The sequence below is a fragment of the Anabrus simplex genome, chromosome 5 (genome assembly GCF_040414725.1).
Source record: "Anabrus simplex isolate iqAnaSimp1 chromosome 5, ASM4041472v1, whole genome shotgun sequence".
NCBI classification, from domain to species: Eukaryota; Metazoa; Arthropoda; class Insecta; order Orthoptera; family Tettigoniidae; genus Anabrus; species Anabrus simplex.
In genome coordinates, this window is record NC_090269.1 from 381,173,538 (window position 1) to 381,180,136 (window position 6,599).

Genomic DNA, 6,599 nt, shown 5'->3' on the forward strand with positions numbered 1-6,599 from the left:
AGAAAGCAGAAGACCGTGAGGGATGGGGAAAGGTGACCAAGAAGGTCAAGTTCTACATAGCCTGTAGCGCCGACTAGTAAGTAAGTAAGTAAGTAAGTAAGTAAGTAAGTAAGTAAGTAAGTAAGTAAGTTGCTACTTTTCTTCTTTGCTTACGTCAAACCATAATTTTTCCTGAGGTTTCTTCTTCGAGGAACAGTACTGGTGTAATATAGACTTTTGTTTTGGCATGTTTATTCCTTTACAGAGCTCACCTGTTACACAACAGCTCAGGAGAAGGAATATCGCATCGTTATTCGCATCATCTGTTGCATTCCCTCAATGGTGTCAACAGTGGAGCACATTCGTCACTCGTTTTAGGTTTCAATAAAATAGATAGGGAAATCTACTTCATTGCACCAACATTTATTCCGTATTTAGATCAGTAAAGGTAGAAGATGCACCAAAGAAACTTTGAAGCAGAATTCAACAATTAGATACACATGTCTGGTTTGGCAGATTTAGCAACTTCTTGAAGTTGAATAACAAACAGAATGGTAGAGTTTCAATGAAAACTGAACATCAGAAATGGATTTCTGATTATCGAATTATGTAGTACACATGAGCAGGGTGGTCGGAAACAATGAACGAGTGTTAGAGTGTTGGTCATACTGATAGGTCCTACTCTAACCGCATAGCCCTGAAGGGCCTTGACCTACCAAGCGACTGCTGCTCAGCCCCAAGGCCTGCAGATTACGAGGTGCCGTGTGGTCAGCACGATAAATCCTCTCGGCCGTTATACTGATGGGTAATTTGAAAAAGAAAATACGTCGATATCTCGCGCCATTGTCATTGTATCAGCTGCTGAGGTTAACCAATCTGATTGCTTCGTGGGCGACTTCAGACGGGTCTCGCGAGACGTTATTGATAAATCTGCACGTGGCTTATGACTGTCTTGAGGGCGCCAATAGAAGAAATATACTTCTCCGGGGGAGGGACTTGAACAAGCACCTCCCTGCTGATACGCTTGGCCCATAGCAAGCACGCTGCGGTGGCATTGGCTGAAACTCACGGTGTGTTAGTGTTTGATCCTCATTTCTCAAGCCAGTCTTAAGCCATGTGCAGATTTAGCAACACCGCATCCTAAAGCCCATTTGAATTCGCCCGCGGAGCGATCTGATTGGCTAACTTCAGCAGCTGATAAAATGACATTGGCGCGAGGTACCAAAGTAATTTTTCAAATTGCTTATCTGTATGACCAACGCTGTGACGTTCATATACTCTGTTCACGTTGTTTCTGACCATTTTGTACAACTCATCTTGCATACCGTATGTCGACTTATGAAAAAATCAGTTCATTTATGATGAGCATGAATATTTATGCACCATGTGGTCATTTGGACTACCGTTAACAACCTACATAATCTTAATTATTCTACGTTGCTGCTGCCAGTAAGAATAATCCTGTCGACGTTCTCTAAGACATCAGATCAACCCACAAAACAATATCCTAGAAATATGACTCCACAAGTTGAGGGTTAATATTGTATAATGTGGTACAGTAAAAGCTACCTTTAGCGGAACCTTTATGAACCGGAAAACAGTCCATATCGACAAATTTTCTCAGTTCCGTGAGTTATGATTTAATATTCATGTAAGTATACCTGTATTTAGCGCAGCCTGACTGACACGGAAACGGAAGGTAATTTTGCGACTATAACGCAAATCTGTGCAATCTGTACACAAATCAGTCTGCAGTCTGCAGTGATAATAGTCGAGGGCTTTGAAATTAGGCAGGAATCCACAAAGGAGTGAGTCAAGGCTGCAGTTTGTCCCCTCCCCTTGTTGATGTTTACATAGGACAGGCGATAAATGAAATCAAAGAGGAATTTGGAAAGGGAATCAAAGTCCAAGGAGAGGAAATCAGAACCCTGAGATTTGCCGATGATATTGTTATTTTATCTGACTCTGCAAAAGATCTGTAGAAATTGCTGAATGGTATGGACAGAGTATTGGGGAATGAACAGGCCTACAAGATGAAAATAAATAAGTCCAAAACAAAGGTAATGGAGTGCGGTCGAACAAAATCAGACGGTGCAGGAAATATTAGATTAGGAAATGAAGTCTTAAAGGAAGTATATGAATATTAATACTTGTAGTAAAATAACTAACGATGGTAGAAGTATGGAGGGCATGAAATGCAGACTAGCACAAGCAAGGGAGGCCTTTCTTAATAAAACAACACTGAAAAAGGAGTTAGAAAGATTTTTTGAAGACTTTCATATGGAAGTGAAATATGGACGATAACTAGCTCAGAAAGAAAGAGAATAGAAGCTTTTGAAATGTGCTGTTACAAAAGAATGCTGAAGGTGAGATGAGTAGATAGAATCACGAATGAAGAGATACTGAATCGAATTGGTGAAAGGAGATCGATGTGGCTAAATTTGACCGGAAGAAACACAACGGTAGGTCACACAGGACTTGTACAGCTGGTTTTTGAGGGAAGTAAGGAGGTAAGAATGGTAGGGGTAGACCAGGGTACGAATATGACAAGCAGATTAGAGCAGATGTAGGATGTAGTAGTTATGTAGAAATGAAAAAGGTTAGCACAGAATAGGGCGTTACGGTATTACTGTTGGTGTTATTTCTATTTTTTTTTGCTATTTGTTTTTACGTCGCACCGACACAGATAGGTCTTACGGCGACGATAGGATAGGAAAGGCCTAGGAAGTGGAAGGAAGCGGCCGTGGCCTTAGTTAAGGTACAGCCCCGGCATTTGCCTGGTGTGAAAATGGGAAACCACGGAAAACCATCTTCAGGGCTGCCGACAGTGGGGCTCGAACCCACTATCTCCCGATTACTGGATACTGGCCGCACTTAAGCGACTGCAGCTATCGAGCTCGGTGGTGTTATTTCTATAAAACATGCAATGCGTATTAAATAAGTGTAATATACTGTTCTACAAGTGTGCACTATGAGGAGGGTCTAAGCAAGAACAGATCTGTGTTAGTGCTGATGAACTAGTGTATATAAGTGTGTGATTACAGTCATTATTGTATCTACTACCACACAAAATCATATAAATATACTGCTGGATTATCTAATGCGGGTATGCACGTACGATTTCTATATCATTTTTTAACCACCTTTATGAAGTGGAATCCTGTATGCAACGGAAAAAATGCCCGGTCACTTGAGTTTCCGCTGAGGGCAGGTTTTACTGTAAAAACTCTTGTACCATGTATTTGATGGAGATTCTTTCTACTCGCAGCGATGGCCTCTGCAGTGTCAAATGAATGTATGCAGAATGTATGCATGAACATTGAAGTTCCGCCTCGACTACGCAACTTGTACGACTTAGCGATGAAGTATATTGCTCAGCATCGCCATCAGATGGCCCTGTCAATCTGTAACCAGTCCCTTGCAGAGCTGGAGAAACTGAGTGGCTATCATCACCCTGATGTGGCTGTTGTGCTGAACATTCTTGCTGTCATTTACCGGTGAGATAACAGTTTTATTACTACCGTATGCGGCAAAACAAACGACAATGAAGTGTTGGTACAGTGTTGTACCACCACGAGTCATACATTGTTCATAACGTTTCTGATGATTGTTCAGTATACAGGGCGGTCGTAACCAACGTCAACCAGGATTATGAGCATCAGAAGTGCAACCAGATATAAAGCTTTTTGCAGATGATGCTATTCTGTAGAGAGTAGAGAGTAATAAATAAGTTAGAAGATTGTGAGCAACTGCAAAATGACCTCGATAATGTTGTGAGATGGACAGTAGCCAATGGAATGATGATAAACGGGGTTAAAATTCAGGTTGTGAGTTTCACAAATAGGAAAAGTCCTCTCAGTTTTAATTACTGCGTTGACGGGGTGAAACTTCCTTTTGGGAATCATTGTAAGTATGTAGGTGTTAATATAAGGAAAGACCTTCATTAGGGTAATCACATAAATATGTTGTAAATAAAGGGTACAGATCTCTGCACATGGTTGTGAGGGTATTTAGGGGTTGTAGTAAGAATGTAAAGGAGAGGGCATATAAGTCTCTGGTAAGACCTTAACTAGAGTCTGGTTCCAGTGTACGGGATCCTCACTAGGATTCAGGAACTGGAAAAATCCAAAGAAAAGCAGCTCGATTTGTTCTGAGAGATTTCCGACAAAAGAGCAGTGTCACAAAAATATTGCAAAGATTGGGCTGGGAAGACTTGGGAGAAAGAGGGCGAGCTGTCAGCGGAGAGATGGTGTGGGGGACATCACTAGACGAATAAGTTTAAGTGGTGTATTTAAAAGTAGGGAAGATCACCATATGAAGATAAAACTGGAATTCAAGAGGAAAAATTGGGGCAAATATTCGTTTATAGGAAGGGGAGTTAGGGACTAGAATAACTTACCAAGGGAGATGTTCAATTCATTTCCAATTTCTTTGCAATCATTTAAGAAAAGGTCAGGAAAACAACAGATAGGGAATCTGCCACCTGGGCGACTGCCCTAAGTGCACATCAGGATTGATTGATGGCGGGTTGTCCGCGATGATACATAATATGAAAAAAATAATTAGATATCTCGCACCGATGTCGTTTTATCAGCTGCTGAATTTAGCCAATCAGATCACTTCGCGGGAGAATTCAAATGGGCTTTGCGTGGCACTGCTGGTAAATCTGCACGTGAACTAAGAACGGCTTGAGAGCCACGTCGAGAAATAAGCGTCAAACACAAATACGCTATTGGTTTCAGCCAATGTCACCGTAATGTACTTGCTATGGCGCGATCCTGTATGTACTCAAATCCCTCCCCAGGCGAAGTTTTATTCTTTGACTGGTGCTCTCACGTCGGTCTTGAGGCCCGTAGAGACTTACCAACACCGCCTCGCAAAGCGGTGATCTGATTGGCTAAGTTCAGCAGCTGATAAAATGACAGTGGTGCAAGATATCGAATTATTTCTTTCGAATTATTTATCAGTATGGCAAACCTTCTAACACTGATATACCCGGTTCACGTTGTTCCTCACCGCCCTGCATTGATGGACAAAATATTTCTGTAAGGATAAAAAATGACGTTATCTTCTCGCGTAATTCAAGAGTATTATTTATAAGTGGATCATTTGCCTTGAAAACAGATTTATTCAATATGCGCCTATGTAGTCATGTCTGGCCGTGAGATCAGCGAGCAGGAATGGTACAGGAATGAATTTCCACGAGAAATTAGCCTATTTCAAAAGTGGTGTGAGCTGTAGTTCCAACTAGCTGTATCCATAGTCATTGAAAAGGCAAGTTTCCGGCCTGACAAAAACGGAGGAAATTCCGCACGAATGGGGTAGTAACGAGTACACTTCGGATTTTTAGGTACTAAATATTTTATTTTAGGGTCTCAAGTGTTAAAAAATAGGTTCTAAAAATATATTTTAGACAGCTTCAATTTTACATATTTTGATAGACTTTTAGCAATTAAAATACCAGTTTTATTTTGCTAAATTGTTAACCCTTCAGGGAGAAATATAAAACAAATCTCACTTCCCTCTATGCTACAAACGTCACAGAAGTTAATTTTACCATCCGATGTGAGGTGGGATAACTCCTGTAACCTTGTAATTAAATACGACTTTGAGGCTGACGTTTTCTTGTTTTCAATAGGTCAATGGACACTCGTGACACAGACTACTACTTCAATATAAGTTATCTCTTAAGGAAAATGTAATATACTTTTACTCAAAATCCAAGGTATTATTCTTATTATTATAATAATTATAAAATCTCACCTTCATTCCTGAGTGGTCAGCGCCCTGACCTTCGGTACTCGGGGCTTTGATTTCGACACCCGGCCGGGTGGAGGAATTTTAACCTTGGGGAGTACGGTTTACAGCAGTATTTGATTTATATGGGTTTGGCGGAATCCTCAGTCCTCATGCTGAGGATCGGGCCTGACCGTCAATATGGGCGTGACTATGACATTACAGGTTCACGTGACTTTTCTTAGCTATTTGTTTTTACGTCGCATCGACACAGATAGGTCTTATGGCGACGATGGGACAGGAAAGGCCTAGGAATGGGAAGGAAGCGGGCGTGGCTTTAATTAAGGTACAGCCCCAACATTTGCCTGGTGTGAAAATAGGAAATCACGGAAAACTATCTTCAGGGCTGCCGACAGTGAGGTTCGAACCCACTATCTCCTGGATGCGAGCTCACATTTGCGCGCTCCTAACAGCACGGCCAACTCGCCCGGTGTTCACGTGACTATGGCGCCACGGGGGCGAGGCTATGACGTCACACAGTGGGCCATTTTGAAAGTTAGCTAAGTTAATCTAACCTAACGTAACCTATCCAAACCTAACCCAACCTAACCTAACTTAACGTACTCTAAGTGTGTGAGCTTCATCTCAGGCTAACCTAACGGACTGCCCTTCCTCACGCTCGGCTGCCCTTCCTTACAGCAGGCTGCCTTTCCTGGGTGTATTTTTTCCTCATTTTAGCACAAGTCTGGGTGACCCTGAAGCTGATCTAAGAAGTGCGAAGTAAACTTCACGCTACAGTAACCTAACAGATTGCTTTTTCTTATGCCCGGCTACCTTACCTTACAGCAGCCTGCCCTTCCTTATAGAAGGCTGCCTTTCACGGC